This window comes from Rhinolophus ferrumequinum, chromosome 23, assembly GCF_004115265.2.
Source record: "Rhinolophus ferrumequinum isolate MPI-CBG mRhiFer1 chromosome 23, mRhiFer1_v1.p, whole genome shotgun sequence".
Classification (NCBI taxonomy): domain Eukaryota; kingdom Metazoa; phylum Chordata; class Mammalia; order Chiroptera; family Rhinolophidae; genus Rhinolophus; species Rhinolophus ferrumequinum.
Genome location: NC_046306.1, coordinates 29,979,690 through 30,006,837, shown reverse-complemented (window position 1 = coordinate 30,006,837; position 27,148 = coordinate 29,979,690). Strand labels below are relative to the sequence as shown.

The 27,148-nt window shown below is 39.1% G+C and overlaps 1 protein-coding gene across 6 annotated transcripts in view; it reads right to left on the bottom strand.

Moving 5' to 3' along the window:
- Window positions 1-27,148, bottom strand: part of PLCB4 (phospholipase C beta 4) — a 393,005-nt gene that overhangs the window by 272,807 nt on the left and 93,050 nt on the right. For 3 of the 6 annotated variants that reach the window (XM_033094858.1, XM_033094863.1, XM_033094859.1), the window contains exon 2: window positions 10,543-10,620. The exons of the other annotated variants lie outside the window; for them this stretch is intronic. The gene's annotated coding sequence lies outside the window, so the exon portion shown is untranslated. The remainder of the gene's footprint in view (window positions 1-10,542; window positions 10,621-27,148) is intronic. 6 annotated transcript variants of the gene reach the window in all.

Sequence of the window (27,148 nt, the reverse complement as noted above, 5' to 3'; positions counted from 1 at the left end):
AGTAACATATCAGGATGTCCAATTTGAAATTACAATGTTTCTCAATAATACACATGATTCCATTTTCCCTAATTCAATTTATATACAAATTTAAACACCTGTATATATTTCAAAAAAAGTAAAAAGCACTTAAAACATTACTCACCACTCTCTAATCGCAAATACAAAAGGGAAAACTTAAAAATAATGATACTTTAGATTAGACTAGCATTCTTATCTAAATAATTATCTCTAGCTTGATGGTCCTTTTGATTCCGCTCCAAACCCTAACTTTAGAAATCTAGCTGATCTTTCTTCTCTCTTACCTGTGGTCAGGGGAAAGAATTTTTCCTTCCTCTGGGGTATTAACTGCACTTTCCCCAAGCTACTGCTGTACCTTGTTTTAGAGTTGCCTCCTCATCTGATTCATTATTTTATAACTTTATCTTCCACAGCACTAACTGAAGGAGGGAGAGAAACATGGCCAAAGAAAACGCTTCCTGCCACTGTGTTGTCAGAGATGGGCTCAGTCATTCAATCCCAAATTATCCGGGGGACACTCAGGGACATCTGGGCCAGGACAGAAACAACAACACAGCACATTTTCATGGGAGGGGTGAGCTCCCAGAGGCACCTGGGCTGGAAAGTAGAGAAAACTCGGGGAGACCGTTTGTGTTGGGACAACAACCTCCAGGGGCAGGAGAGGTTTCAAACCATGTTCCTGCTACAATTTAATATCTTTAGACAAAAAAACGAAGCACAGGGCCGGCCCAGTGGCTCAGGCGGTTACAGCTCCATGCTCCTACCTCCGAAGGCTGCCAGTTTGATTCCCACATGGGCTAGTGGGCTCTCAACCACAGGGTTGCCGGTTCAACTCCTCGAGTCCCGCAAGGGATGGTGGGCTCCGCCCCCTGCAACTAAGATTGAACACGGCACCTGGAGCTGAGCTGCCTCCCGGATGGCTCAGTTGGTTGGAGCGTGTCCTCTCAACCACAAGGTTGCCAGTTCAACTCCTGCAAGGGATAGTGGGCTGCGCCTCCTGCAACTAGAAAATGGCAACTGGACCTGGAGCTGAGCTGCGCCCGACACAACTAAGACTGAAAGGACAAAAACTTGAAGCTGAACGGCACCCTCCACAATTAAAATTGAAAGGACAACAACTTGACTTGGAAAAAAGGCCTGGAAGTACACGTTACTGTTCCCCAATAAAGTCCTATTCCCCTTCCCCAATAAAATCTAAAAAACAAACAAACAAACAAATAAAACGAGGCACAAACATTCCGTAGGCACTTTGGCTTTGTTTAGCCAACTAAAGAGTTCCTTTAACTGTGACAGTCCGGGTGACTGACATCTTAAGGATGAGCAGGAAGCCATAACCCATTCTTATATGAAGTGGGACAAAGTGAGAGCCGGCAGCTAGCTCCCAATGGCTTTTAAACACAAAGAAGAATCAACTCTTCAACAAGGTCGTCTTTATTGATGTAAAACTACTCCAGCTCCCGTGTTTCCCTGAAAATAAGACTGGGTCTCATATTAATTTTTGCTCCAAAAGACGCAGTAGGGCTTATGTTCAGGGGATGTCATCCTGAAAACGCATGCTGGGGCTTATTTTCCAGTTAGGTCTTATTTTCGAGGATACACGGTAATGATCAAATCGTTTATACAAAATGTATTTTTTGAACATTTACCCTCAGTCAAGATATGGGTGAGATGTTATGGAAAAAGAACAATAAAACAAACAAGGACTCCCAACTGCCACTGCTCTCATGCCTGGTCCTTAAATCAATTACTTTCTCTGCTCTTCCTTTTCTCAAAATGATTTCAGGAAGTGAGCCCAAGATCTGAAAGTGAATTCCCAAGTCCTACTAATTCTGAGCTTAATCTCCTTTCTTAAGAAAAAAAATAAAATTGATGGATGGGCACTCTTTTGGGATTATTAGTGTTATTCGAAGAAACTCTATAGAACAATTATTTTTTTACCTCATTTTGTTGTCCTAGTGTGACTGTTATGGATTGAAAGTTTGTGTTCCCCAAAATTCTTATGCTGAAGCCCTAATCTCCAAGGTGATGGTATGTGGAAGTGGGACTTTTGAGAGGTAATTCAGGGTTAAATTAGGTTATGAGGATGGGGCCCTCAGGACGGGATTAATGTCCTTAAAAAGAGGAACAGACACAAGATCTCTGTCCCGCCCCACGTGCACGCCCCATGTGAGGACACCAAGAAGATGACCTTCTGCAAACCAGGAAGCCGGCTCTCAGCAGACGATGGATCTGCCGGTCTTGGGCTTGCCAGCCTCCACAATGATGACAAATAACTGTTTGTTGTTTAAGCCGCTCAGTCTATGGCATTTTGTTAAGAGTTCCCTGAAACAACAAAAACAGAGGTGTAGCGGGGAAAAACATATAACCGAATAGTCCTCAAGGAAACATCTGATCTGGGGGCTTCATCAAGGCTTACTCTGAGATATACCTTGAATGGTGATCTATCAGATGACAAGAAAACAATGCTCATTGCCCTGAGTTTCCTATGACAGATGCCCCAGGACACTGGCAGTCGGGTCACAGAAATTAAGTGGATCAGTGTCAGTGTTCCTCGAAAAGACTAATATCATGAACACAGTGCCAGTACAGGAGAGCTGCACACAGTGTACGAGGCCAAAGACATGTGTTGGCCCTCGATAAAGGCAACCATTTGGACCTCTCTGGTGGCCATATCTCGATCAGCTTTCCCAAGTTTGGTCAAGGTCATGATTTCCAAAGCTCTTTGTCCAGCAACACAATCAAGCAGAGCATATGGGCCCTGCAGCTTAACTGCCTCATTCACACTGGACTTATCGTCTCCACACGTCACTAGCATTTGGCAGCCCGTGTCTGAATAACAAGTTCAAGGACATTTGTTCAATTATTGCTCAAGTGCTGAAATAATTTTGCGAGAACACAGTTTTCCAGGGTATGAGAGCAACAGCTGATCTAGATGGAATCACATTACAAAGTCCCTCTTAATGAGATAACTCTTAGGACATCTACAGGTTTATGTCCCATTGAATTTGCACTTGGAGTCCTTGAATGGATAGGAATGTGACCTTCAGCCAAGGGGATCAGTTAACAACACTAAAGTGATCTGGACAGCCCTCACGGCACCACTGCCTGCAATCTTTCCCTTGGGTTAATGAAAGTGCCCATCTTTTTGTTAAAGGAGGCAGTTATGTTAGAAATTACACGTTCGCCCCTGGGCAGAAGGGGATTTCAGTCGAACACTACTCGTGCTAAGTTGAGCTTAGGCCAGAGGTAGCCCAAAGCACTGACTTGAGCATGCTTTCTTCCCTACAGCAATCCAACACAATCACACCTGACAAACCTCTCGGCTTGCAGAATCCAAAGAGTAGCACCAGCTTTACCAGTATAATGGAAAACTTCTCCATCGAGAAGAAGCTGATTCTCCTTGTGAGAGTGACATCTCTGAACAATGAGTCGCAGTGCTCACGAGAAGAAGCCTTTCCGCAATACCTGATTATTTTATGTAATAATCCACAGTGATGCCCAGACACAGAGAGGTTTCTATGATGATGAATATCTGGCCCACAAGATTATTAGGACAATACCTGCTCCTATTCAGAACCTTCTAATTCATTTACCCTGATGCAAAGTGAGGGATTTCAGCACAGAAATTCCAGGGCATGTGTTGAGTTACGTCTAATGTTTAGGAAAGTTCCTTTCCTACACAAGGCACTAGAAGCACAGCCCACATTCATGTTTTAGAGTAAATGTTATATTCCTATGTTCACCGATCATTGTTGCATGTGCTTCATATTTTCCTCATCCTCGGCAGGGAAGAGAATATATTGGGTAGTAACGTGTTTGGTTTTATTTTGTTTTATCTAAGGTAAATAGTTTCAGGATTTTCAAACTGAAGGGAACCTGAGATCATCTATTCCAACCCCTAACATTGAGGAAGAGGACCTTGAAGTGCAGAGAATTGAAAAAAAGCAAGCTTCAAAGAAAATGCTCCTCGCGTCTACTTTCTTATTCACTAAAGGAAGCGTGCACTGGAGACTAAAATGCCCATGACTCTAGACTGCAAACTTCTGGCATACCTAATGCAATACGAAGTGAGGCAAAACTCATCTCTTTCCCAGTGAAAAACCTGGACAAACCTGCTGTTCTTAGTGTTCTATGGCTTCTATAACAAAACCCACATACCTCGAGGCTCAAAAAAACACAAATTCATGACCGGAGACGTTTTGTAGATCAAAAGTGCAACATGAGTCTCACCAGGCTAAACTCAAAGTGTCCACAGGGCTGTGTTTCTTTCTGGCCCGTCTCGAGGAAAATGTGTTTCCAAGTCATTGCCAGTTTCTAGAGGCCACTCACATTCCTTGGCCCATTCTCCCTTCTTCCGTCTTCTTCAAAGCCAATAACGGTAAATCAGTCCCAAGTTCCTTTCATGCTTTGGATTTCTCCTGTCATGTCTTCTAATATCTGTGCTCATGCAAGCTCTCGGGCTCTCTTTTGGGCTCTCTCTCTCTCTCTCTCTCTCTATGCCCCTCCATCCCTCCCACCCGCACCTCTTGTTCTCTCTTTTTGGCAACAGTCAATTAAAGTCTTCTACTTTTAAAGTCTCCTATGATTAAATTCAGCCCACCCAGATTACCCAGAATAATCTACCCACCTCGAGGTCCGTAATCTTAATTGTATCTGCAACTTCCATTTTTACCATGGAAGGTGACATTTATAAGTTCTGGAAACTCAGACTTGCACCCCTGTGGGGAGCTATTATTCCGCTTACCATACCTGCCCCATCCTCTGATGCTCACTTCACTAACTGGCCCCACAATCCATCTGGTGACCAGTCAGAAACCTGGGAGACAAGCCTGGATTGATCTCATCTATTTAGACTCCTCATCCAGTTAGAGGATAAATCCCATCGATTCTTAAATCTCTGAACTCCTTTTGACTTTTAGGCCATCAAAGACAGGGATCCATCACCAAAACTATTTTTAATTCCCTATGAACTGATGATTCAAATACGTCTTCAAGTTTCACACAAGCTCAGTGTCCTTTTGTTTAGCACTTGGGATGTTTTCGTATCACAGGACAATGTATCATATTAAGATTCTGGAAAGATGAGAGGAATTCCTCCCTTCTGTGAGAAGGGGGAGCAGATGCATTCTCAGGCAGATCAATTTCAGGAAAGAGTACATATACTGAACAGAAAAACCTGGCAAGTTATGCCCTTAAGAGTCTCTGAGCCCTTGCACGTACTCCATGAGAATATCTTCATTTCTGCCCAAGGTATGCCTAAAGCCGTACTGAAAATGGCTGATCTGTAGGATAAAATCAGAATTTCCTTGCATAGAACACATTGCCTTTCACGATTTGATGCAGGTTCAGGTCCCATTTCCCACCCTTAGCCCTCTCCACCCAACTCCCTTGAGAAAATCGAGAAAATTGCATTACATATACTGGCGCTAAATTTACTTTCAATAGGAACATGTCAGAAAGACTTCCTTCCTTTACTACACTTTGACCCCTAGCCTGCTGCTATTTTAGACACCAGAGATGAGTCACCGAAATTTATACCGGCACCTTGCCCCTGGCTCAGTCCAGTCCCAGGGACTCTGCTGGCTGTATGACAGAAACTAACAGCAGCAGTTTAACTAGTCATCATCATTCCTTTAGGATATAATCCTATATAACAAACCACCCAACCATATACTTTATTTCCATACTTTACAAACACTATTCAACAATTCCAGCACTTCACATATAAAGATGAGGTTCCTTGTATTACTTTGCTCTCCTGTCCCTCTACTAACTATTCTTTCTGAAGCTTTCCGAAAATTTCCGGTCTGCATTCCAACTACAGAATTATTCCCTCTCTGCCCTTACTGCATGTTGCTTTTACTTGTACTGGGTATTTTTTGCACATTCTGTTTAGTGTCATGATGACGGTGTATACAACTTGCTTCCCTGTCTCCACGGTGGCCACATCCACTGGTTCCATCCTCATTTGATCCCGGAGTCCTGACCATTCTTCCTTGAAAATCTCTCCTCCCTGAGTCACCTCCAGTCCATTCTTCTTACTCCCTACATGATCATTCTTCCTCAGTTTCCCTCACTTGCACCAACCTCTGCCCACTGTTCATCTCAGAGGTTCTTACACTTTGCATGGTGGCACTGGAGGTCTCAGGCGATTCCAAACACCAAAATCATATGACAAGTTACCTTTTCCCAAGTCAGAGGGCAACAAGTTAATAATAATTTCCTCATGTTAGCGTCACTATAATTTTTCTTAAAAGTCACTTAACTATCAGTAATGGCCAGCAAATGACAAAAGTAAACAAATATTAAAGAAAAACACAGAAACCAATCACTTATATGCAATTGAAGGATTTTTGTATACATGCTCACGGGTTAGAATTTTATATTGTGTATAGAACAGAATTTTGTATTTTACTAGCAAAATTGGTACTGTGCTTCTTCGTGTGACATAATGAAACACACCCACATTTCTGTTTATGTGTGTGTATATACTTACGTATGTGTGTAATATGAACATATACACATTAGATATCAGCAAAAAATTAAGTTTATTTCTATTTGTCTGACATCACAAAATGTAAAAATGGCTCAGTGGAAACTCTCAGGCATTACTAGCATGAATGCAAAATTGTCCAACCACTTTGAAAAGCAATTTGGCAATTTCTTATGCAGCTGAACATGTATAGGACCCATCCATCCCTTCTTCAGATATTTACTCAAGAGAAAGAAAAACATGTCCATACAAAGACTTGTATACAAATGTTCATGGCAACTTTAATAGCCCAAAACTGGAAAAATATACATGTCCATAACAGGTGAATAAACTGTGATATATCCATAAAATTGATTAATACTCTGCAATTGAAAAAGCTACTTATACACATAATATGGGGTAATCTCAAAAACTTTAGGCTGAAAGAAAAAAAAAGCTGTACAAAAAGAATACATGATTCTTTTGTAAGAAATCCTAGAAAAATGTAAAAAGAAATTTATAGAGACAGAAAGCAGACTAGTGGTTGTCTGGGGTGCAGGGGTTTGGAGGGATGGATTGCAAAGGGGCTGGAACAAGCTTTTGGAGGTAACTGAAAGGTTCTGTACCATGATTGTGGTAATGGTGACACTGGTATACACACTTGTTTCGACATTCATTGAAATACAAAATGGACACCAATAATGGATACACATTATTACATATAAATTATAGCTTAATAAAGTCAGTATTTTTTAAGTGTCCCAGTGGACACTTCATCATATTTGGAGACAATATTAGGGATGATCTGATGTGCCATGGATACAGGCTTATGTGGTAGATAGGAAATTTACTTTGAATGATTTTGTAGGAAGCAGACAGGGGGTGGGAATATAATTTTTATTTTAAAGATTTCAGTGAGTTGAAACATTAGCACTTACTGAAACTGCCAAAACTTTATGGATGAGAAATGGACCTATCTATGATAGGCACAAGTGGGTGAGTTCCAGGAATGAAATTTGTGCATAGTTTGGTAAAACGTGAGCTTTAAGCCCTGTGGGTAGATTCTTCAACTCAGAACTATTTTTTCCTGATAGCAATCCATAGATGACTATTTCTGAGGTAAAATAAGGTGACTTTGGACAGTTTATTTGAATTGAAAATATTCACAGAACATAGTTTATTGGAAGCAACATCCCTGGAGACTGGGGTTAGTGAATGTATAAATTGATCTATAAATGAGACCAAGAAGAGTTACCCTTCTCCCCAGCCCCTTAGTGTGATAATACAATGTACCAATGGTTCTGCAACTGGATTGTGCATCAGAATCCGGACAGCTTGTTAGAACACAGATTTCTGGGCGGTACCTCAAGAGCTTCTGATACAATAGGTCTGGAGTGTAGACTGGTAATTTGCAATTCTAGCAAGTTCCCAGGTAACATTGATTTGCTGATCTGGGGACCACACTTTGAGAATCACTGATATATATATATATATATATATATATATATATATATATATATATATACACACACACACACACACACATATGTACATATGTATACATATACATATATATACCCTGGTTTTCTGGAACAATGCCCTTAAATAGTTCTGGAACAGCCTTACCCATGAATTAAGTAAAACGAAGTCTAATTAATTTCAATAGCTACACTATCAGCACAAACAATAAGACAGGTCAAAAGAACAATTTCATGATTCAAAATAGGTCACACAGAAAAAGTCGAGAACCATATGATTTCACTGATATGTGGTATATAAAACTGAAAGCCACAAAGGAACAAGACAAACAAATAAAGAAACAAAAACTCATAGACATAGACAATAGTTTTGTGGTTACCAGAGAGTAAGTGGGGAGGGAAGTGGTAGATGAGGGTAAAGGGGATCAAATATACGGTGAAGGAAGGAGAACTGACTCTGGATGGTGAGCATACAACGTGATATATAAATGATGTATTATAGAATTGTATACACTTGAAACCTATGTAATTTTACGAACCATTGTCACCCCAATAAATTTTAATTTTAAAAAATTTCATGATCTTTGGAAAAGATGGACAAATTGTTCCTACTTCAGATACCTGAGTATAGATGAGGTTTTCTCAATTCTTAGGTTACTAAGTAGCTTGTATATTTCTGACATTAATTTTGCCTCTCTCATCAGTCAAAGTGGGTATTATACTATGTTCTGCCAATAAACGACAGTGTCACAAGTTCAAAAGGTATATAATTTTCTATTGTCAGATGAAAAAGACGAAGAGAATTGAGAGGGAAGGGCTACAGGATGAAAAGCAGAAATTACATGAAAAGGTGGAGAAACAAAGAAGAAAAACACAAATCACAGAAATTCCCCCAGGCAAAAAAACTAGGGTTTGAGAGATTTATAGTCAAGGGACCAAGAAGGGAAGAAATGACTTACTGAGTATGAAGTTTATTCTATAGATGAAAAGAAAACCACAATATAAAAAGGACTTGAAATATAAAATGATCTCAGGTAAAAATGAAAACAAAAAACAAAAAACAAGAAACAGAAGAAAAGCCAAGCCAAGAGAAAAAGAAAGGATGTTCGTTTTTTAAAGTTATTGAACATAACGTTCAGAAAACAAGATAGACCAACATATAGTGATTTGTGAAGAAAGAAGGATAAAATAATCAATTTTTAAATATTCCCATCCTTGTTGTACACCTGAAACTAATATAATATTGTAGTCAACTATAATTGAAAAGTAAATTAAAAAATTTTTTTTAAATCTTTTTTGGATAAATATCCAACTCCACATTAGTAGAACTCAATTACAGTTGTTCAACACTTTAGATCTCATAGCTTGAAGGAGTCAGATGCATCACTGGGAGAAGAGGGGTGAATTTGGGATGTGGTGGGCAGAATCACACCCCACCCCCTGAAGATGTCAACATCCTAATCCCTGGAACCTATGACTATGTTATCTTACACGGCAAAAATACTTTGGAGACACGATTAAATTAAGGATATTGGGATGAGGAGACGGGTGGGTCCAATGTAATCACAAGGGCTCTTCTAAAATGGAAGAGGGAGGCAGTACAATCAATGGAGATAGGACAACAGAAGTATTGGTCAGAGTGATGCAATCGTTAGCTACAGAATGGGGCAGCATCCAGAAGCTAGACAAGGCAAGGAACAGATTCTCTCTTAGAGGCCCGAGAAAAGACATAACGGTGCAGACCTGTTTTAGTACCTCCAGAACTGTAAGATAATAAATTTGTGTTGTTTTAAACCACTAACTTCATGGCAATTTGTTATAGCAGCAACAGGAAACTAATACAGGGATTTGGGGGATGCTGGGTTGAACTGGAGAGCATGTGCCTCCTCTAATAGGGAGAACAAGAGTCAAGGCTTTGCTGGATCTCTCAATTTATTAGGAGATGCAGAAAATCTGTTTGCATAAAGTTAGCAACCGTAGCCCTGGGAAGGGCAAAGTATGACTACAACACTGATTGTTGCTCTTTATTTTCTTTATTGGATAGATCCAATCATGTGACATGGCTGAAATATGGACAAAGGATGGATAAGCCAACAGAACAGACTTTTCCAGCACAGTGCTCCACTCCAGACTACAGACAAAAGCTTACAGAGGCAAACAGCTCTGCTGTTGACAGAACTCCTATATTTCTGGCCCAGATGCACCGAAAGCAATCTGTGGTCCATTTTCTGCTCCCAAGTCATTCAGAAGCTGAACTTCAGAGTGTCAGATTTTTCTTACATTCTAGATCATCAATGGGGCCAACGTGCTTTATAATCATCTGGGAAATGAAATTATTATGGAAAAACAATTTGTTCTTCGCAAATGAAAGGAATCATTAAAGTGCTAAATGTTAAGACTATTACTGAAACATGGCCAGATAAATGGTAATAACTTTTAAAAATGAAGGGAAAAAGAAACATAAAAGTCTAAATTATTTTGCTTTAAGTAATCCTTCTGTTAATTTTATCCTTCTGTTAATTCTATTCTTAGGATAAATTGATAGAAGAGGGGGGAAATGAAGTTACTCACATTTGCAGATACAAGTGGCTTCTTTAATATTCAGGCAACCAGCCGAAAATATTTATTGACTGAAGACTCTCCAAAGCACTAAACAAGAAAAAGTAGGAAATGCAAAAGTGTAAAATAGGATTCTCACACAGAGTAATTTAAAATATCACTGGGAAGACAAGGCTAATATACAAAACAATTAGAGAGTATTCATAGTCTTTGCGATGAAGAATGATGTCAAAATGTTTGTAAATCAATGCAATATGTACTCAAGGAAGGAAGAGATGAGCAGAGATTTGACTTAGAGCAGTGAGGACAACTTCAGGATGGCTGGGTTTTAGGCTGAACCTTCAAGAGTAGACAGGATGCATGTAGAAAAAGGGTTAGATATTCCACTCAACAGAAATTGGCTTGGTGACTTCTCTCCTGTCCTAGAAACTTAAATTTGTAATTGAAGCTGAAAATACAATAAAACCTGCACAAATGGTGGCCCTTTGTTATAAGATGAACTTACAACAAATGCAAGAGTTCTGCAACATATGGGAGAAGATAATTGATATTTTTCTCTATTCTACTGGGGCTTAAAATTGTAAGAAGGAGAAATAGTTACTACCATTTCTCATGATTCTCTGCTACATGATTGTACAAATAAATATAGATATATGCCTACGGTTGTGCCAATTACATCAGAATATGAAATAATAAGTAGAGGTCTCATACTGTTGTAACCGAGTGGAAAGTTGCTTATTTATAACTGAATTTATTTTTCTTAAAGCATGGTTCTTTGAGTTATTTTACCGTAACTGACTTCAGCAAGTGTTTGCAAAAACTATTCTGTCCTTTCTTGTCAGAGAAAAGCAACTATAAAGTAAGTACCCTGGAAAATAAGAAGAGAGTAAATATGCATGTAAGAACTCTTTTTTTTTTTAACCTACAGGTAGTTAACTATATATTAGCCCTAACAAGATTCAGCCAGTCTCTGGTTTGAAATTTTGAATAGATAACTGTTGAATATTTGTTCAATTTGATTCTAAGGATCACACGCGGTTGAATATTTGTTCAATTTGGTTCTAAGCTCACCGTGCTTTTAAAAATGGCTGGCATATTACCTCACATTCTTTTATGAGTAAGAAAACAAATTTTCTATGAAATGATGTACCTTTAAAAATTACTATAAATTTTTCATGCCTTCATTCTGAAGACAGTAAAAGAAGCTTCTGAGCACCTACTATATAATCTCTAACTCTGAGTTACACTACATGGATTTTTCTCACTGAAAACAGCTGAATAAATCCATTGCTTAGAAATCAGTATTCACTGGAAAAGCAAACTAAGTCTATATGTAAGTAACAGTTAAAGGACTGTGTGGGTTTTCAGAAGATGAGTCTTATGTTCCTTGAAAGTGTGTTAAAGTGACAGTGAAAACAAGCAAATTAAAAATGGGAGTTGTATGGCACTTTCAAAGAACTCAATATGAGCATTTTATTGTCCCTGAACAACTTTATGAATTCAGTTCGTTTTAACCATAACCTTTCTGCTATGCTACTTTCTTGCTATGTAGTTATTTAAAAACTGCTTCTTTGTTACCAAAGGCATGGTTGGACATTTTACTTCCTAGCCGTAGGTCATTTTGAGACCCTGGTGTTTCAAGCAAGTTGCCCGCTGGAGTTGCAGGCTGGATCGAGGAGTTTTTACACAGCACTGTGTATGCATATCAGGGTGGATCCAAATCGATCCAGTAGTCTGTGAAGTACTTGAGGGTAAAGTTGACACAAAGTGCTGCATACAAACCATGGAATGTCAGGAAATAAGATTAACACAGGATAATAAATACACTGTTCCTGAAGAAGCAGTATGAACTATTTATTTCAGGCTAAATTATGAGGTGAATACATCTTCAAATAATCTTCACGGAAATGCCTGGCCTGAAATAGGGTTGTTTTTTCGTTTGTTTTTTGTTTGTTTGCTTTGCTACTGCATCCAGAGAAACCAGGTGTGTCAGCCCAAAGAACTTCTTACCACGATGTTACCTCCTAGTCTTTGCATCTCAATTTATATGATCTCACCAACCATCTTGTAAAATGTTATAAGAATCAATTAAGTCACTGGCCAGTAATCTCTGCCAAGTAAAAATCAGATAATCTGTTACTGTTGTAAGAATTTTACTTTTGTTAGAAATAAGAACACCACCATGAGTTAGCCCAAACTAAACATTAGCTTGTTAGAAAGTGTCGTACAATATGTAGTTCTAAACTATCTAAAGTAACTTGCATGAAATAAAATCGATCGAAGTGTAGTTTGAAGAAATAAACTGATCACAAATCACTTATGTGTGGTCGAGAAGTCCTTTTTTAAGGAGACACAAAAGAACATAAGGGCTGGGAAGGAATGTGAGGGGACTTTCTCAGGTGATGGTGACGGGATTGATGCACACAGGGGCAGCCATTTGTCAAAGCTCAACTTACCGCGTTTCCCCGAAAATAAGACCTAACCAGAAAATAGGTCCTAGTGTGGTTTTTCAGGATGACATCCCCTGAACATAAGCCCTAATGTGTCTTTTGGAGCAAAAATGAATGTAAGACACAGTCTTATTTTCGGGAAACACGGTATATACAACTAAGGATGTATGCATTTCTCTGTATGTTCAGCTGTGATCAAAAATATGGTGAATGTTTAATTTAAAAAATTATTACAGTAAAAGACACATTGCCATTAATCCCCCTCAAACTACTCCCCCTCGCTTGGAACACACTTATCCCATCGTTCTTGCCACTTTCTGAAGCAATTTAGGAAGTCATCTTTCGTGAGTGTCTTTAGTTGCGCTGTCGTGGCTGCCTCCATGTCCTGAATTGATTCAAAACATTTACCTTTCATGGTCATTTTGACTTTCAGGAAGAGCTAGAAGTCACACAGTGCCAGGTCTGGTTAAATAAGGTGGATGAAGACACACCGTATCGTTTTTATTTGACAGAAACTGCTGTACCAGACGTGATGTGTGACACGGAGCCTTTCCATTGTGATCACAAAACACGGTGACTGGTGCTGCTGAGTGCCATCCAATGGAAAGGCAGGGATCTTCAATATGGGAAGTAATACGTCGAACCTTAGTAACAGTGTGTGACAAGTTTCAACTTGTTTGGTGCAGTCAGCCGGGAGTGAGCTACGGTTGAAAGAAGGTGTGTTTTAAAGTGTGCTGTAAATCATCCTCCATCATGATAATGCTCCGTATCACACATGCTTCTGGTATACGGCAATTTCTGTCAAATAAAAACATTACGGTGTGTCCTCATTCACCTTATTCACCGTATCTGGCATGGTGAAACTTCTAGCTCTTCCCCAAAGTCAAAAGGATTCAGGACATTGAGGCAGCCATGACAACGCAACTAAAGACACTCACGAAAAAGGATTTCCAGAACTGCTTCAGAAAGTGGCAAGAACGATGGGATTAGTGTTCCAAGCGAGGGGGAATATTCTGAAGGGGATATGGGGACAGAGTCAGGAGTGCAGTTTCCAGGCTCTCGCCCTCACATGGAAAGGTGCTGGCTCAGGTAGTAAATGGCCATCAACTGTGATTAGGGCCATCAGCTGTGGCTAGTTGGCTGTCAGCTATAAGCAGTGAGCCACTGGCCACTAATATAACTGCCATGGCTACGCAAGCAGAAAATGGGGGGCTAGCAAGAAGATGGTGACTGAGCTAGCAAGGGCAGAGTGTGGATTGCGGATTGCAAAGAGGCGGATTGCAGTTAGCAAGTGAGGTTGGTTGGCAGACACAAGTGGACAGCGGGTTGCGGATCGTGGGGCTCCTGCTCTCTGTGTCTCCAACCCAGCCGCGAGCCAGACTATGGTGGTATGACTCCCCATCTATGGCTCCGGGGGTGTTCCTTTTTGGCCTCACCATGTCCTGCGTTCTTATGCGGGGAGCGGGACTAGAGACCCCGCATGACACCCTGCATGACAGGGGATTAATGGCAATGTATCTTTTACTGTATAATTTTTTTATTTAAACATTTACCATATTATTTGATCATACCTCCTAAATTTCATATAAAAGCTGTCAACCAATATTGAACTCTAGTTAATAACAAGCATGCTGAAATATGCAAACTGATGCCTGTGGTTTGTTTTAAAATGCATCAAAAATAAGATGGTGAGAGATGGGGAAAGAGATAGGTAGATGGACAGACATGTAATGAAGTAAAATTAAAATGTTAACAGTGGAATCTAGGTGGTGAGTATACAGTTGTTCACTATAAAACTTTCAAATTACCATATGTGTGCAATTTTCATTAAAAAGAAATGGGGAAGAAGATATAATAGGAAAGGAATTACCGAAGAGTTCAGAATGTCACATTACCACCCCACTTCCCACTTTCTTCCCTTCAAGAGTAAACATGGTCTCTAGGACCCTGGCAGAATATTTAAGTTGAAAAATCAACGCACAAGTCTAATAAGCTGAGACATGGAAGGTTTTTTGTTTTCTTTTTTAGATCAACTGCCTGAAACTGGTTGATTATGTTAGGAAATTATGTGTTGAGAGGGAAAGAAGTAGCTCCCGACAGATAAAATTTCTATATTTAAATTTACAGTGAGCTCAAGCGGGGCACCTGCAAGCCAGGTTGGGCAGAAGATGCTGGTAGTACACTCAGGTGCAAGACACAGATCTAACCCAACACACATAAAAGGCTCCTGATGGGTAGGAAGTGATGGCAGAGGGAAGGAGTGAATAAGGCCTTGGTGGCTGCGGAAATGCTAAGACAGACTTGTACTGAGAGGCAAGAGGCAAGCCTCCCAATGACGATGAGTCCCGGAAAAGGACAGCTACGGAAACTTGTCAGAGGTTACAATACCGCACGTTCGTTCCAGAGCAAACAGCAGGTCACACACACATCACCAGTTGCATCGTTTGTGAAGGGGCCAGTGTCCACAGTTAGTCAGTTCACATCAATCACATTCCCAGGCAACCGCTTCGCAAACTGACTGCTTGGTGTGGACGAGACAATATCCATTAAGGTAAAAATAATCATCTGAGCAGGTGTTTGACATTGCGTAGCTCCTCGCTAGTCGGTGTGGTCCTGTAGCATCAGCAGTCCCTGGGAGCTTGTTAAAAATGCAGACTCTCGGGCCTCATCCCACACCGTCATATTGGATCTGCTATTTAACCAAATCACAGGTGATTCAGGTACACCTGCAAGTATGAGATGCAGTGGGGTGATCTCACATCAAGTCTGCAGAGCGACCCTCAGTAACTTGTCTTCTCAGTAGCAGCTTTAACTTGACACAGAGGACAGGTAGAGGTAAATAAGTGAGCAACATGAAGTCTTGGACACCTTGTCTCCTATAAGCACCTTCCCCTGCCAAGTGCTTCACAGCTTCAGTCCTAGCCTCCACCTGTGTGACAGACCTTCCTCCAGCCCTGAAGCCCTAGAAAGTCTATCGAAATAAAACACGGTTGAACCTGTTTTGAGCATTTTGGAAAGTTTCACATTCTCCAATGGGTCTAGAAATATTCCGTATTCCTTTGGTGAGTGGATCATTTTACATGTAATTGCTCTTTAACGTAAAAAGTGTATAAAATGTTTTCTCCAACAAGTAACTATCAAGAGTTCTCTGGACGTTGTCCCAACCCTTTCAGCTGTAAGACAGAGCTGTGGAATTTCTTTATTCCCCATTAAAAACAGCCACAGACTGTTGCATTTTATTTACGTATATATACATCTAAAATAAGTTTATATTAATTATCATGTTTGTTTACTTTGATTGCTATAGTAAAGACTGTTTTATTTCCAAATAGCTGTGACTAGTCGTGGTTCACACGAAACTAAAGGTTTTACCTTTTGTTTCATGATTACAGATATCTTTAAAGATACAAAGATATTCCTAACTGACCAAACAAAGTACACAAACATGAAGTATTTTTCTAAAGCCATCTGAAGCCAATTATTCCATACTGACTGCAAGTTTCATTCTTCGGCATCACATCTTTGTTTACGAATATGTGTAATTACATGAAAAATGATTTCAAAAATATTACCAAATATACTAACCAACTTTTTAAGTTATTAATTTCCACTCTCTTATTTCAGGAAGCAATTTTACATAATTTCTGATAAACTTTCCAAGACAATGAAGAAGTAAGATTCCTAAGACAATAATTATATTTTCATTCTCACTTCCTATTTGGGAAAAGAGACTTTTTAAAATAATCATTTTGCCTATCTTTATGTTGAACCCAAAAAGTGGCAATCAAAACATAAATTATTGAAATACATCCTATATTTTTATTCCTAATTATTAAAAAAATCTGAATCCGTTTTTATAATAATTAACACATGATGGAAAAACATTTAACACTATCTGTGCTGAATTGCTTCATATTTAGGTATTTATAGAAAGTATTTTCAAGACTGGTTAAGTTTTATAATAGACTTTTTTTTAGGGTAGTTTTAGGTGCACAGCAAAATTGGGTGGGGAGGTACAGAGATTTCTTATATTGCCCCCTGGCCCCACAGGTGTGTTTAACTTTTAAAATATAGAAATGCTAAATGACTTTTAAAAATCCTACCAGCCAATCAAATCGTACCAATGAATACCTATTGAAAAATCTATTTGAATTAGTTAGGTTTAGGGAAATTTTACAAACAGACATTGAAATAAATCTGTATCTAACTAAAACCAGAATTCACACAAAACGATAGTGTTTAAAACACTTTGTTGACTTAATTTTGTCTTAGGTTTCTCACTTATTGAAAAAAATCTAAAGAAAAACATCAATAATAAATAAAGCAATCTTCATGAACAGTTTGAGTGGTCTGAGAAATTTACAAACAGAAATATTTTCTTCCTTTACGACTACCGCTTCAGGGACCACAAAAATAAAATTGTGATAGCCCTACTACAAGCTATTAAAAACATAAACTTATCAAAACGACCCCCCTGTGTAAATCTCCTTCCACTCATAAAGCCATTTTCAGTATGCTCTCTTACCTGAAGAGGACTAAGTAGGATTTAAACTTCACCCGGTCAGAAACACACTCTTGAGGGCTTGCCTGATGCAGGCAGAAGACCACCGGGGCAATCAGTTCTTGGATAAGCACACTCTTTCCAGAACGGGAGGGGAAGGGAGAAACTCAGGATGGGTAAGCCCATGAAGCCAGGCGAGTGTAAAGAGACTGGTCCTCCCCTCGGCCACAAAGTCAGAGGTTGGCAAGCAGTGCTCACAGCCACAACTAAATATCCAAAGTGGCCGAGACAGACTCTTTTCATTCTAAGCAGAACCCCAAATAGAAGCAAATGCTTTCCATAGGCACCTTGCCAAGGAATGAGGAAAAGGCCCCGCACACCACAAGAAATGCCACTTGATCACAGACTGGGGTTTATCAACATGAACTGTAAAATTTGAAGCCTCCACCTGAATTCATCATAAACAAATCTTTGTTTTTTCTATAATGAAGGCCACAAAAATTTCAAGACACAAACCTACAGGAAAGCAAAACTGATTGCTCACGATGCAAGAAATGTAACACAGAAACTTGTAAGCTGCTGAAAATCTGGCTCAACTTCCCCATCTGGCTGCCACCTTTTGCTGGTTTTCCTCCTTTATCATACATTCAGGTTTCAAGAAAGGAAACAGAATTTTTTAAACTTTTAAGTTACTAGCTGTGTTGATATAAAGAAAAATATATAAGAACTAATAACGAAGGTGAGATCTGGAAATTATCTCCCGTGCACAGACAGCAAACTGTGGAGACTTTTTTCCTGTAAATATATCTCAAAAGGATTTTGATTCTACATCAAATTAAGACTCTACCCACTATGTCCCAAAATGTGCCAGAGAATATAAAGTGCTTTGCAAAATAAAATTCCAGTGTGAAGTTTTAGGATGGTCAACCTACACTAATGTAGACAGAGTCCTATACTGCAGGATTTCTCTGTTTTTCACATGCTCATATTCATCATCAATCTATTGAGAAACATTTTATGTATTGTTCATCCAGAGGGAATTGTATTTCATGAGACAGATTGGAGAAATGCTCACAACTGTAGATTCGACCTGCCAATTTTTAATCAACAAACCTGACACCGTGATGAGTTTCAAAGCGCTTAGAAAAGCCACTAAATTATCAGGCATCCCTTCTATCCCCATTTGCACTGCTGATATCGCTAAAATCACAGTGTGATCAATTTCTAGATTACTCAATATTATGGAGCTAAACCTGTTTTCCAAATGGAAGCATGTGGAATGCAACCATACCACCCAGGCATTTAATGAATATCTGCTATTCCTCGCATTATGCTAGAAAACATAAGGGACAAAGTGATGTTTACCGTCAAGAAGCTGAACATTTTGTTTTGAACCTCGCAGTCGCTAATAGTGAAGATATGGCTGTACCGTGATTACCCATCTGTCCTCAAAAGTTGAATGTCACACCTCAGAGATTAACATCCACCCAACGTATCCTCCAGAGTGGCACCTCCGCCAAAATACTGACGCCAAGCCCAGAGGAACAATTGAAAAACAGCATCCAAACACGATACCGAGTGCATCCATATGTGCACATTTCCACCATCTACACAGGAAGAAACTGAGTCATGTGCCCCCAGCAACTCTTGTGTAAAACCCGACTGACCTCAGACGCTTCCATTTATCTCAAGTCAGAGTCCTGCAACCCGCACACGTCTCCAGCAACACATTCGATCGCTCTCATTTATGTGAAGAAGGGGGTTTTCAGGATAGAACCAGGGACAGACTGGCAGTTCACAGCTGTCCCACCAAGATAATTAAGCCAACACTAAACACCCATCTACCCTGACTAGCCCGAAACAAACTACCCCACACAAGTTGTTTTCCAAATCATGTCCGTTGAAAGATGGATATCTCTCTCAAATGAGGTATATCCCTCGAATCTTTCTAATACGAAGATCTTTAATATAATTTAAAAAACATGTCTTAATTGGTAAATATACCTAGGATTATAAATATTTGTTCAGTAGAATCTATAACACTCTATTGAAGAGACCACGTTATTAATGTTGACAGAAATATTTTACTTAAAAAAATGATTCTGGATGATACGGGACGGTGTGATGTTTTGTGATGGTGAGCAAGCAGCTTCATTTCCCGGAGCCTTATTTTCTTCATCTGTAACACAGCAATAGAATCTCTTCTCACAATAATGTCACAAGGCTGCATGAGCATACAAACTCCAAAGCTCTGGGCAGATGTGACATACATCTAATGCTATAGTATCTTGAGAAGATGTTCTTTAGCCACTATGCAGTGAGGGCCTGCCATGTGACAAACACCAGGCAGCTCAACAGTGTCACTGTTTACTACAAAGCACACACATCTGTGTCTTATCATGAACGGATATAGGCGGCGACGGCTTAAAAATTAATTGTGAAAGTCACACAAGTTTGTTTTCAAAATTCAGACCATAGAAGGCATTAACATTAAAAGTAAAACCTCTGTCTTTCATATTAATCACAACCACCGCTGAATTTCAGTTTATGTGCCTGTAATGACTGTTTAAGATGACTCATAGACAAAAGACTGCTCCCTTCTTATGAATGAGTTTATCCCTTTTACATTATGGTTTCTAACAACCAGCTGGTTGTTAATTCTTTTCATTCTGTTAGGCTTCCTGGTTTGATCCTTTCTTTTGTTCCAACATCATTTTTTTTGCATCATTTATGTAAATATAAAATGGAAGCAAAACGATTATGGTATACAGAATATAATGAAAATGTTATAAATCTTTTCACCACCCACACACATAAAAAAAAAAAGATAACTGTGCAGTGATGGATGTGTTAACTAACCTTACTGTGGTAAACATCTTTGCAATAGATCTGTATTCAATATTCAAATTATCATATACACCTTAAACTTATACAATGTTATATGGCCTATCTTAAGAAAGCTGGAAGATAAATAAGTACAGGCACAGCAACTATAAGAAACAAAATGTTAAGATTTATAACAAGGAATACAACCAGGAGATTAGAGAAGATGGGAGGAAGTATGAATGTGCTGTTTTTAAAAGTTTTCATATCTAAGAGTCAATAGATACTATCTAAAGTTAATAAATCAATAAACAAGATTTTGTTATATTATTCACATTTGCAAGAAATGATTTACAAAAAAGTAAAAAACACAATATAAACCTAAATTACAGGGAAAAAAAACATGGAGGGTTTTGCATAATCTAAGAAACAAAGAAAACATCAAACTAGGAATGAGCGCTACTTCTCAGGAGACCCACCTGTGCCTTCAACCTCTCTGTTCCGAGTAAGGCCTTCCTTGTCTGGTCTTTGCAGAGCCTCCAATTGCTGGTGCTCTAAGAGAAACAAGTTTGATTTTCCTTGGATTTGCTCCAAAGATCACCAAATTTGGCAGACGTTCTTCAGTGTCTGGCCTTTCGCCATTTCCTACTTTTAATGAAGATTTGTTTTCTCCCACTTTCAGTATTTTTTGCCCCTCTCCACAGTTTCAGGGAAGGAAACAGACACCTTACTCAAACTCCTTTAACAGAAACCCCTGCCTCCCAACTTGCTCTAAGCTTCTTCTTATTTTCTACATTCTTTAGTTTTTCTGTCTCTCCACTGCCTCCCTCCAACTGTCTCTCCCCTTCCTAATCTTTTGGTACGAATTATCCAGGATGCTAAGCCAACTCACACCGCCTGCAAAAAATAACTGCATCTCTTTCTATCTCCAGGCACAGTAGGAATACTTACACCACAGAGATTGGCAGACAGTACAAACCAAGCTTCTTCCCCTCTTTCCCCTACCCCTTTTCAGAGCCAATTGTTAAACATGTACCAGCACACCACCGGAAAGGTTTGTGAATTTAAAACTCAGTTTTTTCAAACTATGTATAAAGTTTAAGGCTATAAAATTTTTACCGAGAACGAGAAAATGTTTCTACAGTCGGCCCTCTGTATCTGCAGATTTTGCATCAGCGGATTCAACCAACCCAGATTGAAAACAATTCCGTAAGAAAAAAAATCCCAGAAAATTCCAAAAACAAAGATTGAATTTGCAAGGCGCAGAGCACTGTGCTAAATCCACTCCAATGAAGTAATGTGTTGCCTATATGTAAATATAAGTTATATGCAGGTATTACACCATTTTATATAAGGGATTTGAGCACCCATGGATTTTGTATCCGCAGGGGTCCTGGAACCACGCACAAGCCCCTGTAAATGCCAAGGGACAACTGTATTTTGGCTTTTTTTATAATTAGTTGATACAGCCAGCTTTATATATCTGATGCTGCCAGATAAGCCACCTCAACAAGATACACTAATGTTATAATTAAATACAGCAGGTCCTTAAATAATGTTTTATTCAATGTTGTTTCCTTATAATGTTGCTGAGATGCTGTAGGAAGTTAACTCTTGTGTATATCAATTAGCCGTTAGTAAAACGGGTTTCGTGATGCATGGTGTCGCTTGAAGTTGCAGAAGCGATCGACATTAAGCGAGGACTTTACTATAGGACCAGTGGACATGAATGCAGGTTGTGTTTCCAAATAAATGCCATCCTTTCTAATTCCCTTTAACATGCTTAGATAGCATTTTCCCCTAGATTTAAATAGAATATTAAATCTATTGTTTCATTCTCATTACCTAAGTATTTAAGAAAGTATCTGCATATTCATTTGCCTTGACATGATAAACAAACAAACTTAGGTTCAGGCAGAAACTTTTAGTGTCTGACTCATTCCCTTCTCCTTCCTCTCCCCCACATGCCTAAACACACACAAAAAAGATATTTTTTGCTTCCTTTTCCCCCAAAAGACTATGGATGAAAGACCAGAACAATTATTTAATAGTGCCCTTGATCCTTCTAACCTTGCGAAAGATTGATTTTAAAACCAACAATTCAGTATACTCAGGATAGAGTCAACTCACTGTTCCAGGGAACAAAGGACAAATTAATAGAGAACATTATTGTAAAGCATAATGACATTCTAATAAACACTGCCAATTCAGTCCACCTGGATCAAGCACCTAGCAAATCATGAAACAAAAGCATTTGATAAAAGAAAAAAGAAAAAAAAACACACAAAAAAAACCACTCTGGAAAGATATAAACAACAAAAATTAAATACCATATTAACATATACTCACCAAAGTTCCGCTAACACTTCATGCTAGCTGCATTCAACATCTTTTATTGTATCGTTGTCAGTATTAACGCATTCTATCAATATTATCAGTAATAGTGGATCCTTTTATTATAATGATCAGTAACCAGTGAAAAAGGTAGTTATCCTTAAAGTTAGAACAGAATCCACAGAACACTAAAAATGCTTCCTAAGATCTCACATCTAAAATTTTATTCTACTCCAAGAAAAAAATATGCCCCACATAATATAAGCAATGGTGGATATCATTCAAGAGCTCTAACTTCATTTTTATCCCACCAATTTAAAGTCAATACAATAAAATTCATTTCACAGAATATGGTTTGTGAATGGGCAAAGCTCTGTGCTGTAAGGTAAACTTTCTTATCATCACCAGTCAGACATTGGTAATCAATATCTATTGATTTGTAAGATAAGCTGGAGAGCATGAGACTCAGGGTGCAATTGGACACACCTGGACTGACACTGGGGCTGTTTGGTTTTGGACAAGTACCTAAACTCTCTCTGGTTTTGTTTTCTCGTCTCTAAAACAGAAACAAAAATACCACCTCACAGAGTTACGAAAAAATTTTCAATAAGAAAATCTATATAAAACACTTCACATATGATCTAGTACATAGTAGGTACTCAATAAGCGGGGATAATAATGTATTGCCACTATGCACTATTACTGCTTTTATACAATATGCCAACCATTCAGATAGCTGCCCTGGAATCACAGTTTAGACCAGAGCTTATCACTTTGATACCCACACAAATCATCTAGGGATTTTGTTAAGAATGTAGACTGTGACTCAGGAGGTTTGCTGTGAGGCTTGAGACACCGCAGCTCTAATAAGCTCCCAGCTGATGCCAATGCTGCTGCTCCAGGGACCACACTTTGAGAACCATGTTTCCCCGAAAATAAGACCTAGCCGGACAAGCTGCTCTAATGCGTCTTTTGGAGCAAAAATTAATATAAGACCCGGTCTTATTATAATATAACATAAGACTGGGTCTTATATAATATAATACAAGACCCGGTCTTATATTTATTTTTGCTCCAAAAGACGCATTAGAGCCGATTGTCTGGCTACGTCTTATTTTCGGGGAAACAAGGTATCGAGGATTTGGACCATCTGGATATCCCCCCGCACCCTCTCCACACAAACACACACATGCACACTCAGGCACATAGCGCTGAATCCACAATCCAACCTGACCTTCCCTGTAAAAATAGACCTCTTTCTTAAAAAATGGTAAAAGCTATGAACTACACAGGATAATCGCTAAATACAGAATACAATTATAAGAAAGGCAAGAAACTGCTTAACCTGGGGAGAAACTTGGGTTTTTGAATCCCACAGGCCTGGGTTCAAACCCTAACCCCATTATATGTGCTAGCTATTAATGTGGCATTGGATTAAGCACAGATATCCTTATAAACTTCAGTTTCCTTATTTGTAAGACAGGGGTAATACTACCTACCTAAAAATATAAAATATCTCAAATAAGAGCTGTCTCAAAAATAATATACTATACGACCTGACAACACAGGAGGTGCTAAGAACATGTTGGCTGCCGTTCTGCTCCAGACTGCATTGTGTTAATTACTTGATAACGTACCTCGGGCTTTCTTTCTGCCTTTCCTCAATGTGGGCCTTTCTCTCTAGCAAACTGTCTGAAAACCCGCCACTACTAAAAGTCTTTTTCATGCTATTTCAAGCTGCCAGCATTAGTAATTTCCCAAGAGAAAGAACCTTATTTCCTGGTATGTTCTACTAATCCTCAAGACCTAAAGTTTGGGAGAAAACTGTTTTCCACATGGCTTCTCTCTATTCTAAATCCTTGCAGGCACTTTCTTCTTGCACACACACAAAAAGGAAAGGGACAGAAGTCATTGCTATCTTTTTCTCCATCTCTGAAAGAACCTAAAAGTACCTTTTTCAATCAGGGAACCTGTTATTGTAGGAAACCAGCCACTAACTCAAGATAACTCTCTGTATTCTTTCTAGTTTCAAAAACTGAAATTGATACTGTTTCTTAAGAAAGCTGTAAAATGCGTACACACACACACACACACACACACACACACACATACAGTTTTGTTGTGGTTTCCTGTCACCAAGCAAAAATGATACGACGTCAAGAATTATCAGTTGCCCAATTTAACTCTGTTGCCTCACTGATTCAACACATTACTTACTGAGTACCTACCATGCATCCAGGGCTACGTCAGATGCCAAGGGACACTGGTGAGTAAAGAGACATGGCCCACGCTCTTGAGGATCTAACTATCCAATGACTTTCTCTACTCTTATTCCGGAAATCAGGACACACTTCCAGAGCTAGTTCTGGTTTCCAAAACCTAGCCAAGGGAAGAGTAGGACAACTACAAGCGTCATCTAAATAAGCCACAGCACAACTGTTACAGACCAGCCCCGGGCACAATTTAATAATCAGATGAAATGTACCATGGCACTACCACATGAAACCTGCAAATAAAGGAGCTCTCTATTATGTCACCAAACAGTGGCTGATCCAACCCAGCACACTGTCCTTGACTAGAATGGCACGGCGGCCCCAGAGATACAGATCCCACAGCAGCTACAGCGACAGAGTGGACAGATGTCCACATGTCCTCCCGCCGCCCGCCCACCTCTTCTGAGCAACTAAACAGGCTCAAAATGTATTGAAAGCTTTCTGAAGTTCATTTCACCGGCACACTGAACAGCAAACAGCTGTAATATTTCTCCAGCAACACAAGCCACATTTAATTAATATCGTGCTGCCTATTCGCAGCTATAATACTTAATATTTTGCTGTAATATTTAAAAATAGAAATAGGCATGCTGAGCAAGATCAACCCCGTTTCATTCACCATCTTTAAGTCTGTTAACACTTTTGTCAAGATGAACGTTCTCCATTACAAGGCTCACCAGGTACAGAAGAGGCGTTGCAAACAGCATCATCCCGATTAAGAATGCATATCATGTAAAAATGTAATCAGAGCATGTGGAAATCATGTGATCAGATAATCAGTAAAACCTTCAGATGCAGATTAACTTATTGTTCACATCGATGAGTCTTAACTATGTCCATGAATTGCTTTTACAGAGGCCTGTGAATTAAAAGGCAGATCCCTGTTCATTACATGAAAACACACTGGGTCTCAGCATTTACGATAAAGTGGGAGATGAAAAGACACCTTTTACTTTTCTCATCATAATCAAATATCATAATCCTACACTGATCGTGCACAGCACATACACACAGAGAATGTCATCTGGGTAACAGACAACGGAACATGATCTCCAACAGGTATTTGAAAGAGGCCTAAAGCTCTCTGACATTTCAAACCAATAGATACGGGTCAAGGACGAAGCAAGGCTGAACTTAAGAGCATTTTCCAAGTAGTTTGGATTAAAATTCAGGGGTAACCACATCTTCTTCTACAGATAATGACCTGGGTAAAAATTACCCCCAGTTCTTTCCACAATGCAATCTGAAAGGGTCTTTTAGGAACCGGGTAAGTAATTTAATAATTCAGAGAACAGCTTTCTTCGATTGGCTGAACTAATAAAGGCCTGAATTCATTTCAACATTCTTCTGTTTCTCCCTCCCTAAGATAATTAGGAAGAGAGTACATCTTCATATTTTAGACAAATGATTCCAGAGCCACTGTCACTGGTAACCTGTAAGATGATTTCAGGTGGTATATAGACTGAGCCTGGAATAACACAGGATGCTCCAATAGGAATCTCAATTTCTCTCTCTCTCTCTCTCTCTCTCTCTCTCTCTCTCCCTCCCCCCCCCCTCTTCCTCCCTCCCTCCCTCCCTCCGTTCTTCCCTCTCCCCCCACACATCCAACCCATCTCTCAAGAAAAAGAGGCCACTGACTCAGGTTTTTTGGCAAGCATTGTCATCTACTCATGATTGAATGACACTATTTGGTTTTCATTTAACTTGACTATCTCTACTATTTGTGGCACATAATAGTTTTTAATTTGAGGTAGCAACTTGAGGTTTCTTTTTTAAATACATCTATTTGTGGGGGAAAGTGGAAACATTAAATAATAATAGAAGTGGAATACAATCATGGCAGAAAGCATGAAGGTGGTATCTGAATGACTGATACTTGGGAAACACTAGTATAGCAATTAAAACAGTCTGGGTTTGAATACTAGCTTCACAACTAACCTTGCTCTGTGAGCTTAGGCAAGTTACTTAGGATCTCTGTGCCTCAATTTCATTATTTGTAAGAGATAATGATAGTATCTACTTCAAAGAGTTATTGTGAGGAAAAAAGGGTTATTGTAGATAAAGCACTAAAATGGTACCTGGCATATGGCAAGAATCTCACCTAAATTAGTTATTACTCGCAAAATTACTAGCATTTTATAAGTATGTCAAGGTAAATAATGATATATTCAAACTCAATCTTCTGGCCTATGAATTTCAAGATAAAGTAAAGAGACTTCTTCATGGGCTCTCGTACA